We start from the raw sequence: 14,472 nt of genomic DNA on the forward strand, positions 1-14,472 counted from the left end.
TTGTCTCCTGTGATCCCAGTTACTCATGTGTCTCAAGCAAGGTGTCACTATGCCATAGTTGTGCCCCCTGCTGCATTTTACCTACAGCTCCAGTGACCCCTATGTCTCCAGCAACCATTGTGGCTCTGCTGTCTCCAGTGACCCCCTTTGACTTCTGCATCTTCAGTGCCATCTTTGTCTCCTGTGACCCCAGTGATCCCTGTGTGCTTCTGTGTCTCTAGTGACCCCTGTGTGCTTCTGTGTCTCCAGTGACCCCTGTGTGCTTCTGTGTCTCCAGTGACCCCTGTGTGCTTCTGTGTCTCTAGTGACCCCTGTGTGCTTCTGTGTCTCCAGTGACCCCTGTGTGCTCCTGTGTCTCCAGTAATCCTATTGCCCTCCTGTGTCTCCAGTGACCCCTGTGTGCTTCGGTGTCTCCAGAAATGCCATTGCCCTCCTGTGTCTCCAGTGACCCTGTGTGCTTCTGTGTCTCCAGTGACCACATTGTCCTCCTGTGTCTCCAGTGACCCCTGTGTGCTTCTGTTTCTACAATGACCATATTGCCCTCCTGTTTCTCCAATGACCCCTGTGTGCTCCTGTGTCTCCAGGGACCTCATTGCCCTTCTGTTTCTCCAGTGGCTGATTTCTCTGTGACTTCAGTCCCCAGTCTCCAGTCACACCTGTGCAATTGTGTGTCCAGAGTATTCTGAGTCAACCTGTGACTCTATTAAAGCCTCCATGACATCCATATCTACATGTAGCCTCAGGTACACTCCAGTATCTCCTGCACTGTCCTTCTCTCTGTAGATATGGACCTCTGTCCATGACGTGTAGATGGAAACAGGATTGCAGCTCACATGGAATAGAATAATGCAGTTGTTAGTGGATGAGGCTAAAGTGTGATTACAGGAATTTAGTAACATTATTTAATAGGAGAACATTAATTACACTGAGAGGCTGTAATGCTGAACAAATAGCCTGCGTCACACAGCCGTTCTATGAGCTATTGTGAAATATGAGATCTTGTTCTTGATGGTGTTTTTCCTCATTACTTCCCGGATATTAGAGACAACGTCCTTATTATAATTCCTATCCTATCCAACCTCCTTAGAATATTTGCTAATATGGAGGATGCTTATGACGCATGTATGGGATGACAGTAGAGGTACCCCAACCTAATGTTGTATAAAGCACATTGTACAAGGTCATAAGAGAAAACCAAAAGCAGTTCAAATTTAATATGTAAGTATATAATCTAAAGAAATTAAAAATGTTGAACTGACAGCTAATGTCAAGGTTTGAACACAGGGGAATAATTTCCTGTTCAGTGGGGACCCCCATGTACTTTGCACACACTGTGACAAACAAGGAGCACAGAGAGAGAGAGAGAGAGAGCACATGGAAGCAAGTCACACAGAACCCAATGTGCCGGCATTTATTGGGGAACTTGAGTGTACGGGAAAGGTGGCAACAGGACACAACACAAGGAAAAAGTCCATGGAATGGCAATATGGCACAGCAACGAGGGAATCAGGACACAGGGTGACAAGAGGGGCACTGCAAGGGGGAATGATCTTCAGGACTGTAATACGGTACAGCAAAGGGGAGCAGTAGGGTTCAGGGACACTGAGGATGCCTGAGGGCCTACGGCTGCTGGTGGGTTGGTCTGGGTGCTGGGTGGCTTGTCCTAGAGGGTCCTTGGGGGCAGGGTCTTGTGGGCCTGTGTCAGATCCAGGGAGAGAAAAAAGCAGGAGGTGCAGGTGGAGAGGGGGCTGAGCGATTGGAGGTCGGGGATCACTAATGGAGGCCTGACTTCAGTCTGGGCTCCTCACAGGCACAAGTAGCACATGAGACTGGGGCTGTTTTCTCCAGCTCAGGTAAATATACCTAAATATAACTGAGCTGGGCGCAATCTCATAGAGTCCCCAAGATGGTCGCATCAGGTGTGTGGCTGGGGGTGAGCTCTTTACATAGTTACATAGTAGGTGAGGTTGAAAAAAGGCAAAAATTCATCAAGTCCAACCTATGTGTGTGATTATGTGTCAGTATTACATTGTATATCCCTGTATGTTGCGGTCATTCAGGTGATTATCTAATCATTTTTTTTAAACTATCGATGCTCCCTGCTGAGACCACCGCCTGTGGAAGGGAAGTCCACATCCTTGCCGCTCTTACAGTAAAGAACCCTCTATGTAGTTTAAGGTTAAACCTTTTTTCTTCTAATTTTAATGAGTGGCCGCGTGTCTTTGTTCTCCAGAAGGTTACAGCACAGGAAGAAGAGCATGCTGTGTCTGGTAGACCTGGTGCCTGGGGGGAGGGAAGGAAGTTTGTGGCCAGTGTGAAGAAATCAATACACTCGCTGCATCAGGGAATCTGACTGCCTGGTGTCTCACACATGGGAGTTGTGAATTGGTGGGAACTGAGTGAGAGGGACCAGGTACCAGATGAATGGTGTGAAGAGGTGTGCGGGGAATAGATGGGGCAGCTGGGGCACTGTGACACATATGCCAAAAGCCATAGGGATTCTTTTGAACTCAAAATCTCCAGGAGGTAGTTTTTGGCAGAGGAGACATGCAAAACAAAAGCGTTTTCCCATCTCCTGGGGATTTTTGCTGTGTACATCCCATCTCTATTCTTGGCTTGCAGAAAACACAATGAGTTAAGCAGCCTATAGATGAGTCAGAAGGGTTGAATGAAAAAGGAAGCCCCCCTGCCTGATGAGCGCTGTTGGCTCTACCTGGCATGAAGGCAGGTGCAGTCTACTTTATCCACTGTAGGTGGTGCCCGTCTGCAGTATCATTGCAGTTGGAGAGGAAGTCAAGAAGAACATGGATCCTCTATAGTTTCCTGGGTTACTGGGGACACTATCCAATTGGATGCTGCTGCCCCATGTGACTCTAGCAGCTATCTTGGGTCAGGCACAGCCTATTTAGGGCCCTGGCTCCCAGGCTTGGCACCCATTGGGTAGTGTCCTGGTAGGGACACCACTAGCAGCAGGGAAAGTTTCCAGATGAGGAGGGAAGTAGGGGATGTAGGGTGGCAACTCTTCTGGACATCTTCCTGCTTTGGTATGAGAGAGCCCCTCCTAAGAGGCGATGTCAGTTCATCTGAAACCTGCTCTCTACACGCTGTTGGAAATTGTTCCCGGTTGGGTTGCCTTCCCTCTGGGTTTATTGTGAACTGTCTTTGCCTTACTTCAGTACAAGTTCTTTGCATTGCACCTGAACTGTGCGTATTATTGCTGGTGCACCGCTGCACCCCACCCACAGGCAATGATGATCAAGAGGAGGAATATCGAATGACTGGACCGACTTCTGTAAAACCAGCCTGCCCATACTGTACATGGATGGAAATATGGCCCATCCCTCCAAAAATGGTCAAATTTCGATCCATGTATGGCTAGCTTTACCGTTAGTGACTCCCCAGCTGCAAATGCTAAAAATCCAACACAAGATATCTGCTACGACTTATGGGATGAAAAGTTTAGACATTAACAGTAATTATCTGAAACTGTACAGCACAAATGTGAAGCAGAAATACACGCAATTATTGAAGGTTTCATTTCTATATAGAGAGATGTTCTGTATATTAATACATTTTTTTACTAATAAATAAAAAATGACTTGTATTTGTTGGTTTTTGCAGTATGTCGAATGATCGCCATGTTCCCTCTGTAGTGTTTTCCTGGCTCAGCTGGGATATTACACAATACAATGTGTGCCGATAGCAGCAGGACACATCTCATGGTGTTTACAGCCAATCTCCGGAATTGGTTCTCTGGTCACATGGTCGGTAAGTCTTATCGCTCTAAAATTCTCTGTTTGTGTTAGAAGGACATTACTCACTGCGGCTTTCTCTTCTTATATTTACACATGAGATAACATCATTCTCAGGTATTTATTATATTTACAAAAGGATATAAACAATACAGAGCACTCTATATACTACTAGACATTACAAACACAATTCCAGTCAGTATGAACTGGGTGGAGGTATATTGGGCAATCAGGAGAGAGGGTCAGTTTGGAAATAGCAATAAGCCCTCGGTCTTGGTTGCACAATCAGGGCGATGTAGATGATACGGCATCTCTATACACAGCACACAGAAGATCTACAGTAGATTAAGTATCCTAATACCACAATATCATATAATGGGAAGGATTTTTAATTCCTTTGCAGATCTCATGGTTTAAAAGAAGATTTAGACCTCATTCACATGGGGTGTACTATATTGTATGCCCAGGAAAGGCTGTGTTTACCCATTTGGGGATGCATGGGTGTTCTGTTATCTTCAGGTTACCATCCTGGGCCTTGTCATATTCAGTATACTACAGGTTACCTTTGGATTGCCAACCTGGGACTTTCATTATTTGTCAAACCCCAGCTTATCTTCTAATTACCACTGTCACTTTCCATATTTCTGATACCCCAGGTTATCTTCTGGTTACCACCCTGGGACTTTACATTTTCATCATACTCCAGGTTAGCTTCAGGTTACCACCTTGAGTCTTTCCGTTTCTATCATAGTTTTGGGTACCACCTTGAGTCTTTCCATTTCTAGCATACTTGGGGTTACCACCTAGAGCCTTTCCACTTTTATCATACTTCAGGTTATCTCCTGGAGTCAATCGATTTCTATCATATTTCGGGTTACCACCTTGAGCCTTTCCACTTCTATCATATTTCAGTTTACCACCTGGAGTCTTTCCATTTCTATCATATTTCCGGTTACCACCTTGAGTCTTTCTATTTCTATCATACTTCAGGTTACCACCTTGAGTCTCTCTATTTCTATCATACATCGGGTTACCACCTTGAGTCTTTCCATTTCTATCACAGCCCAGGTTAACTTTGGGTGACCACCTTTAGTCTTTTCGTTTCTACCATACTTTGGGTTACCACCTAGAGCCTTTCCACTTTTATCATACTTCAGTTTACCACCTGGAGTCTTTCCATTTCTATCATGCTTCGGGTTACCACCTTGAGCCTTTCCAATTATATCATACTTCAGGTTACCACCTTGAGTCTTTCTATTTCTATCATACTTCAGGTTAACACCTGGAGTCTTTCCATTTTTTATCATACTTTGGGATTACCACCTTGAGTCTTTCCATTTCTATCACAGCCCAGGTTAGCTGCAAGTTACCACCTTGAGTCTTTTAATTTCTATCATACTTCGGGTGACCCCCTTGAGTCTTTCTATTATACCCCAGATAAACTTTGGGTTACTACCACAAGGCACCACATAGATGCAGGAACCCCCCCTCTCTGAGTCATCCCTTTTCTCTGCCCCTACCCACCTCCTAACACTGTTCCTTGGTTCCACCCCCTACCCACCTCCCATTAGTACTCTTTTAGGGAATACAGAACCAAGTATTGTTTTATGGTGACAAGTAATTTGTATGGAATGTGTTACTGATAACAAAAAAAACTGTAAAATGGATTTCCTATAGCCAGTAACAATAGAGCCCCCTCCAGCAACAATAGATCCCCCAACATCAATGGACCACCTGAAACAACCTGCCCCCAGCAGCATCAATAGATCCCCAGCAGCCACAACAGATCTCCCACAGCCAGCATCAATAGACTCTCCACTAGCCAGCAACAAAAGACCCCCCTGCAAAAATAGATTGCCTCCAGCTCAAATAGATCCCCCAGCAGGCAGCAACAATAGGCCCTGCAGCACACCCCAGCATCCCTTACCATTAAATACAGTCAGTGCTGGAGGTGCCAGAACTACGTACCCCCATGTTCCTGCTGAAAAAAAGCCTTGTCCTTGTCAATCCCTGAAAGGAGGCATCCAGAAAGTGGCTGGGGAGATGATAAATGTGTATGGGTAGAGTGTTCTTTTCCCTCCAAGGAGGGCTCTGGGTTCTCTTGGGGCTGTTGCCCCTGGAGGCAGCTCCACTAAGACAAGAATCTACAGTCTCTGCCTCAGCAGTTGTTGGGCTGAGAGACTGGGGAAGATTCCTGGAGGGTTACATGTTTTTGAGGGCACTGCACTGAAGCCCTGGGTCTGGAGAAGGATTTATCTCCCTCACTAGGGATCTACCTGTGGATTCTGGGTAGTAGACAGCTTATGGGAGTAAAGACCTTGCTGGGGACTAATAGGTGTATAAGTGCCGGAATTGATGTTATAAACCGATAATGCAAGGACCTAAATATACTGCCCATTTCCTGATACCCTAAGAAAGCTGCTATTGGTAAATAAGAGCGAAGTTGGTCCTCCTATCATTGTTACTGATCGTCTTTGGAGTATCTTGTGACCCTGAACCACAATCCTGGTGCAGCAGAATCTCTTACCTCTTCCAGTCTAATGAGAACCTTCAAGGCCAAAGATAACTAACATTCTTCAATATGTGGTGGGCTATGAGGCATAGTGGGTGCTAAGGTTGTAAAAGTCATTGGGCGCCAGACACTTCTTGGATGTAAAAGAGGTTTTATTCCTTTAACAGTCCTTTTTATCCTTTGCAAGGGAAAGAGGGTTAGGGCCAGGACACCCTTAAGTAGTTGCAATTTCAATTGGCAGACTCCGAGACTTCAACAGGAGGACAGCCGTACAGGGAAAGGCCCCAGCAAGGCGCCACTTCTGCACGTGCAGGATTGCTGTCTCCTATGGTAACAGTACTTAAACAGTTCCTAACTCAAAGTAACAGTTCTCTCAGCTTCACTACAACTTCTACTTGTAATTCTTCAGCCCCCTTGAGCTCCTGGTCTTTCACTGGACACTCTGATTCACTAACTCTGAATCTCTCTGAGTTTCTCAAGGCTTTTGCGTTGGTATCTGTCTCAAGCATCACCCACGCTTCTCTGCTGGGTCGCTGGCTTGGCACTTCGGATACCTTCAAGCTTCACCCCTGCTGACCAGCTAGGTCCCGAGCTTGGTACACAAGGCTGTTCTGCAAGCGTCACCTCCGCTCGTTGGGTCCCTGACTTGATCAACGCCTGAAGTTTCCCGATTCTCCACCGTGCCCAACTGGTGAGAATACTGCTCGGGTACTTACTTTGGTTACTCACTGTGGTCCCTGATAAAGGCGATTGGTTCCTTCAAGGCGACAACTTCCCTTCTACCTCCGACCACTGACAGGTTTCCGGCCGGCAGAACCGTCACTTCTGGTTGGACTGCAAGCCGCAGTTCAAACCCTGCGCTCTTACTTCAGGATAGGACCTCACACAGCCTGGCAGCCTGATTCCCCCAGGATAGGCCCAATCTCCGGCCTAGCAGCCCGGGGGAAAACAACACATGTCCACCCAGATTTTGCAAAGGTGGGCAATTGCCCTCTCACCAACGACCAGACTGATTCAGTGCCTTTTGAATAGCGACTCCCAGAGAGACATCTTTGCAGCGGATCTGCTGTGGCGATCACCTGATGCGAAGCTCGGAGTGTGGGTTGTCAGACTGCCGAGTTGATGCTTGACGAACAGCAAGCAGTGCTAGGCCCTTCTCTACCGAGTTGGAATGTTGTGCACTGCATGGTAGGCCACGACCTCACTCTCCCCGTACAGAGAGGTCTTTCACACACCGGGCCCAGGAGGAAGAGAGCGCAGGCGGGTCTCTGGCCTCTTTTATACAGTAGCTCTTCCCAGTAATCCCTCTGATAGTAGCAAAGATCCTTTGGATATGTAGTCCGGCTGTATATTCATACGGGGGGGGGATAGCTATTCTGAGGAACTACTAATCCCATTATCCCTTTGGTTTGGCTCACGAATATGATGTCGGTTAGTGGCGCTGGGCACTAGAGGGACAATATGATTTGTGGAATGACAGTGAATTGCTGTACTTTGCAATCGTAGTCCACATTTAGGGTTGTCACCTCATCCCTTTAAACCTGAACACATAATAATTACACGGGTTCTGTGGCTGATTAATGTGGTAATTAAACTCACTTGGTGCCTTATCTGCATTAAATTAGCCTCAGAACCCGTGTAATTCATATGTGTTCAGGTTTAAAGGGATGAGGTGGCAGCCCTATCCACATTGTTACTCTGGTAAAGTTCTTAAGGACCATGGTTGTGGCTGGCGGCCTCTGCACTACTTGGGAGAACCTGTCTATTATCAGTGGTCACTTCATGTGTGAGCTCTACATTAACATTTATGGAATATCAAAGATTTGCTTCTTCAGGAAACAACTCTCAGGCAAGCTGTACTCAACCTTCTACCAAAAGGATCTCCATCCAATGTTGTGTATTTCAAATCTTTCCAATTCCAACTTCATTCTTGTCTGAAGAAATTGTGATGAATTAAAGGCCAAACTAACTTCTAGTTTAAATCCGCTAAATACCTTCTAGGCTCATCATAATAAAAGGCGTGCAAAATTTTATATATACAGTGGAACCTTGGTTAACGAGTAATGTGGTTAACGAGCATTTTTTGAAAAACGAGCAACTTTTTTTTTTTTAAATCCTGACTCTGTTTGCGAGTGTTGTCACGCAAAACGAGCAGAATTCAAGCTAATGGGGCGTGCAGTACCACATTTGGCCAGTGGTACGGGGGGCGCCGACACGGTTCGGAGCGGTTCAGTGCCATTCGGAGTCATTCGGAATGGTGGGGGGGATATTTTCTTGGCACGCTTTGGGCCCCTTAGTACCAATTGATCATGGTTTAATCACCGCGGCCTACCTGAGTATTGTTGCTGACCATGTCCATCCCTTTATGACTACAGTGTCCCCATCTTCTGATGGCTCCTTCCAGCAGGATAATGCACCATGTCACAAAGCTCCAATCATCTCACCACTGGGCAATGAGGTCCCTGTACTCCAATGGTCTCCACACTCACCACATCTCATCCAATAGAGCACCTTTTGGGATGCTATCATGTCACTATGGACCAAAATCTCTGTATCTATGCCACCAAGAATGAAGGCAAAAGGAGGTCCAACCCGCTACTAGCAAGGTGGACCTAATAAAGTGGCCGGTGAGTTATATTTAAGCTTTAAAGTTTTGTAGCCACAAGAAACTTCAGACACTTTTGGGCAGATTTAGCCAGATCGGCATCTCACAATATATCTGTATATACAGGACGTCTGTCTGATGTCTGATGTGACTTATCAGATGAGAATCAGCCCTCGAGGAAATGACGTGTTTAATATTTAACCAGGACTCCCATATTACCGAGATCAGCTTTCAGACGCTGGATTTCAGTACAAAGCATTGCAACCCTATCTACAAACCAAATCAAGACTTTTTCTTGTTTCATTTTTTTATTTTTTTTTATTGAAAAGCATGACCAAGTTCACACTGAAGGCATACATGATCAAAGCAAGGCCTAACTAATCTCCACGCAGGGAGAGGCAGACATGGCCACATCCATGAAGTAAATAGAGAATGACAGAATCAGCATTGTGACCCCCATATCCAACATAAGAACATTTCCCATATTACTGGCATTGACGATGTTAAGTCACACTCCCTTGTCCCTACCCAATATACTGATAAAATCCCAACAATGTGCCTTTGTATTGTTTGTAAAACCCATTTCTTTTAATAAAAATATATGGTAAAAGAAAAGAAAAGAAATTTTCCCAACACGTCAAACAATTAAAGTGGAAGTAAAATTCCTTTTATGATTTTTACTTGTAGGTAAGCCCATAGTAAGGCTTACCTACAAGTACAGAAAACATATCCTAAACTTGCACCGTTCATGAGATCTCTACTTTATATGCAGCCGGTGACATCAACAGTGACTCGGAATGACGTCATCGTCGGCGCGGCCATTCATATCGCCGAAGCTTGCAAATCCGGAAGGAAGACTAGGTGAAGATCAGGGATTCAGGGATGGGTGAATGATTTAGCCTGAGCATGAGTGCGGGCCGAACATTTGCCTGTTGGGCTGTTTGCCGAACACCCGAATTTGCAGGGTGTTCACCGGGATGAACACCCTGCAATGCACTGAGCCCTGCACAGTGCATTCTGCGCCTTGATTGGGCAAAGCTTTGCCCAATGAGGGCGCAGTGTAAGCTGGTTGTTACGGAGCCGGGCCGGGAAGCCGGCTGCGGCATCCTTGACAACCAATGAGTCTTCAGGTGTCATTGAGTTTCCTCGCTGACAGCTGAATAAAAATAAAAAAAACAGCATGCCCCCCCCAGTCCATACCAGGCCCTTCAGGTCTGGTATGGATTCTAAGGGGAACCCCATGCCGATTTAAAAAAAAAAAAAAAACAAGCGTGGGATCCCCCATAAAATCCATTCCAGACGCTTATCCAAGCATGTAGCCAGCAGGTCAGGAAAGGGGAGGGGACGATCAAGCGCCCCCCCGTCCAGAATCATAAAAGGCCACATGCCTTCAACATGGAGGGGTGGGTGCTTTGGGGCAGGAGGGCTCTGCCCCCCCACCTCAAAGCCCTTTGTCCCCATGTTGATGGGGAAAGGGCCTCTTTCCAACAACTGTGGCCGGTGGTTGTCAGGGTCTGTGGGCGGAGGGGCTTATCAGATCCCACCGCCCCCCCATGTGAATGGGTATCAGGTACATCGTACCCCTACCCATTCACCAAAAAAGTGTAAAAAAAGACTAACCACAAAAGACAGTTTTTGACAAATCCTGTATTAAAAAGTAAAAAACAGTGTCCCATGATGTAAATCCACTGTCAATCGCACTGCCCGCAGAACCCGAAAAACAGAACGTGGAATCAGAAGGGGGGCGGTGCCACCGGGTGATGTAAATGGGTGGCCCTGCCACTTGCCTATATAAGAACTGTCAAAGCGCAGAGCGGGCATACAGCACAGTGCCTCCCATAGACTTCAATGGGGTTCGCTGTTTGGGTTGGAACATTTCCCCTGTTCTGCGAACCAAACAGGGGGATGTTCGGCCCGTCTCTAGTGAAGATGAAAGCCCCTACAGCAGTGACAGCGCATTGCTGGAGGTCTACCGCCTCAGGTAAGTCTGTCGTAATGTACAATGCATACTAGCACATTTTGACTTAAGCTGCCCGGTGTCTATTTTTTTTTTGTGTGGTTTCTCCCACTTTTAGTAACAAGTGAAGCGTAGCAATCTAAGTTGTTGTTAGGTGCCCCTCCCCAGCCATAGCTTGGGGCACGTCGGGGGCAGATAGTCACCAGGAAAGATCCGGGGTAAAAAATAAATAAGGATGAAGGGGGGCGGGTGGGGTTATTGCGGGTTGTCCAGGTTGGTGTCACAACTTAAAGCGGAGTTCCACCCAAAAGTGGAACTCTCCCTTATATGCTTCCTCCCCCCCCCCCTCTGGTGCCACATTTGGCACCTTTCAGGGGGGAGGAGGGAATGGGGGACTTGTTTTTGTTTTTGTCCCCTTCCCCACTTCTGGAGACGGGCCGAGGCCCGATCTCCCAGGAACTCACCCCCCTCTTTGTTCCCCGCCGCTGGGCCAATTAGAATGCACAGCACGCTTTGCGCATGCGCAGTAGGGAACCAGGAGTGAAGCCGAAAGTCTTCACTGCCTGGTTCCCTTACCAGGAATGGCATCGGCAGCACCCAGGAGTCGATCCGAAGATCGGCTGGGGTGCTGACATAATGGGCTCCCTGGACAGGTAAGTGCCCTGATATTAAAAGTCAGTAGACAGTATTTGTAGCTGCTGACTTTTACTTTTTCTCACCCAGGCTGGACTTCCTCTTTAAGGCTCTATTAAAGACTTTTTTTTACATTTTTGCATGTATATTAACGGGGAAACATACAAAAAAAAAAATATACAAAAAAAAATGAAAACAAAAAAAAAAAAGCGTTTATAGTGGATTGTAAACCTCAGACATGAAATCTGAACAAAGCATATCCCTCTATAGTGTGTACTTGTCTCAGTCCAGAGCACTAAGGGAGGGGGGATTTACTAAAATTGATGCACTCAGAATCTGGTGCAGCTGTGCATGGTAGCCAATCAGCTTCTAACTTCAGCTTGTTCAATTAAGCTTTAAAATCTGGAATCCGATTGGTTTCTATGCAGAGGTGCACCAGATTCTGTGTGCTCCAATTTTAGTAAATCAACCCCTAAGTGTCATTTCTGTCTGCTGCCTCCTTCCTCTGCTATCTGCATTAGCCACTTCTGACAAGTTTCCCCTGACACCAAGGGATAAAAGGTGACAGGGGAGGGAGCCCCAGCTGATTGACAGCCTCAGCTCTGTTCCTGTGAGCTGTGTGGAGGAGGCGTGTCTCTTCCCTCCAATCAGCTGTCAGAGCTCTCCCCCCCGAGCTCGGTAGAGCGTGACTTTAGCTCTCTGCCCCCCATTTACCTGCAATCCCAGACAAGCCTTAAATATTCAGAATGTTGAATGGATGTAAAGAAGAGAAGACTGCAGATAAACAGGTACAACTTATGTAGGGGAATTCGTTTTATCTCTGTGCATCACCTGAGGCCGGTCACCTCACTGGGGATATGGAGGGTTAACAACCACTTTATATATTAAGGTGTTAAAATTTTGAAAATTTGCAAAACAATTGTCAGAAAAACAATAGCTGAAGGCAAAATGGAGGAAGTCATCAAATAGAATTGATCAAATAGGAAGATGTTTCATTTACATTCATATTTACTAAATGTCCTTATTTAGGACACAACTCAATAAATGACAGACATTTGGATACATCATTGCTCCAGAGAAAGCAATGAACAATGGGCTGCATTGTGTATTAAACATCAACATCCTGGTATCTCAAATATCTAAAACAAACATGTACATCTGTACTGCTGCCATTTCCTCGTTGTGTTTTACATGCGTGGAGTGATTGGTCGAGTTGTTGGCAACAAAAAGAAAAAGGTAACATATCAAGAGGTGAGGGGGAGTGAGGAAGAAGTTAGAAGGAGTATGGAGGAAATATGTGAAGGGGGGGGAGCATCCTGTTGGAGGTGGGGTGCAGATTGGCAAATAGGGATGAGCCGAACAGCCCCCCCCCCCCCGGTTCGATTCACAGCAGAACATGCCAACAGGCAATTTGTTCGAACACAAAAAATTCATTGGAACATGCGAACACCGTTAAAGTCTATGGGACACGAACATGAATAATCAAAAGTGCTAATTTTAAAGGCTTATATGCAAGTTATTGTCATAAAAAGTGTTTGGGGACCTGGGTCCTCCCCCAGGGGACATGGATCAATGCAAAAAAAAGTTTTAAAAACGGCCGTTTTTTCGGGAGCAGTGATTTTAATAATGCTTAAAGTGAAACAATAAAAGTGTAATATCCCTTTAAATTTCGTAGCTGGGGGGTGTCTATAGTATGCCTGTAAAGTGGCGCATGTTTCCCGTGTTTAGAACAGTCTGACAGCAAAATGACATTTCGAAGGAAAAAAAGTCATTTAAAACTACTCGCGACTATTAATGAATTATCAGTCCGACAATACACATAAAAGTCATTGAAAAAAAATGGCATGGGAATTCCCCACAGTCCATTACCAGGCCCTTTGGGTCTGGTATTAATATTAAGGGGAACCCCGAACCAAAATTAAAAAAAAAAAATTGCGTGGGGGTCCCTCCAAATTCCATACCAGGCCCCTCAGGTCTGGTATGGATATTAAGGGGAACCCCACGCCGAAATTTTTTAAAAAATGGCGTGGGGGTCCCCCAAAAATTCATACCAGACCCTTATCCAAGAACGCAACCTGGCAGGCTGCAGGAAAAGAGGGGGGGGACGAGAGCGCGCCCCCCTCCTGAACTGTACCAGGCCACATGCCCTCAACATGGGGAGGGTGCTTCCTTCTAACCCCTTCTAACTTCTTTCTCCCGTTACCCTTCCTCATCCCCACAACCCTTGCCCGGTGGTTGTGGGGGTCTGCGAGCGGGGGGGCTTATCGAAATCTGGAAGCCCCCTTTAACAAGGGGACCCCCAGATACCAGCCTCCCCCCCTGTGTGAAATGGTAACAGGGTACAAATGTACCCCTACCATTTCACAAAAAAAGTGTCAAAATGGTAAAAATGACAAGACCTGGCTTGGGGCAAGTCCTTTATTTAAAAAAATAAAAAATAAAAATGTTCTACGAAGTCCATTCATCTTCTTCTTCTCTCGCTCCGACGGACCGAAAAATAAAAAAATTAAAAAAGCCGGGACCGACCCGCCTCCATGGGAGGCCCCCACCGTATGATGCGTCTTCGCAGGTGTCAGTTCTTTTATAACTGAGGGCGGGGCCACATTGTGACATAACCGGGTGACCCCTCCCCTTCTGACGCTACGGAGAAGCTATAGGGATGTTCCCATGCATAAGAGGGGGGCGGGGTCACCAAGGGACGTCACTGTGTGGCCCTGCCCTCAGTTATAAAACAACTGTCACCTGCGCAGACACGTCATATGGTGGGGGCCTCCCATGGAGGTGGGTTGGTCCCGGCTTTTTTTTTTCTTTTTCGGTCAGTCGGAGTGAGAGAGGATGAAGATGAATGGACTTTGTGGGACTTTTTTTTTTTTTTTTTTAATAAAGGACTTGTCCCAAGCCATGTCTTGTCATTTTTACCATTTTGACACTTTTTTTGTGAAATGGTAGGGGTACCCCGTTACCATTTCACACAGGGGGGAGGCCGGGATCTGGGAGTCCCCTTGTTAAAGGG

The sequence above is a fragment of the Aquarana catesbeiana genome, linkage group LG01 (genome assembly GCF_042186555.1).
Source record: "Aquarana catesbeiana isolate 2022-GZ linkage group LG01, ASM4218655v1, whole genome shotgun sequence".
In the NCBI taxonomy this organism is placed as follows: Eukaryota; Metazoa; Chordata; class Amphibia; order Anura; family Ranidae; genus Aquarana; species Aquarana catesbeiana.